Consider the following 343-nt stretch of genomic DNA (forward strand, 5'->3'; position numbering starts at 1 on the left):
GTCATATATCTCATACCAACATTTACCTAATTATCGAAAATAAATGTCATATATATCTCATATCGACATTTACCTAAATGTCGAAAATAAATGTCATATATCTCATACTGACATTTACCTAAATGTCGAAAATAAATGTCATATATCTCATACTGACATTTACCTAAATGTCGAAAATAAATGTCATATATCTCATACTGACATTTACCTAAATGTCGAAAATAAATGTCATATATCTCATACTGACATTTACCTAAATGTCGAAAATAAATGTCATATATCTCATACTGACATTTACCTAAATGTCGAAAATAAATGTCATATATCTCATACCGACATTCAC

This window comes from Solanum tuberosum, unplaced genomic scaffold (genome assembly GCF_000226075.1).
Source record: "Solanum tuberosum cultivar DM 1-3 516 R44 unplaced genomic scaffold, SolTub_3.0 scf00018, whole genome shotgun sequence".
NCBI lineage: Eukaryota > Viridiplantae > Streptophyta > Magnoliopsida > Solanales > Solanaceae > Solanum > Solanum tuberosum.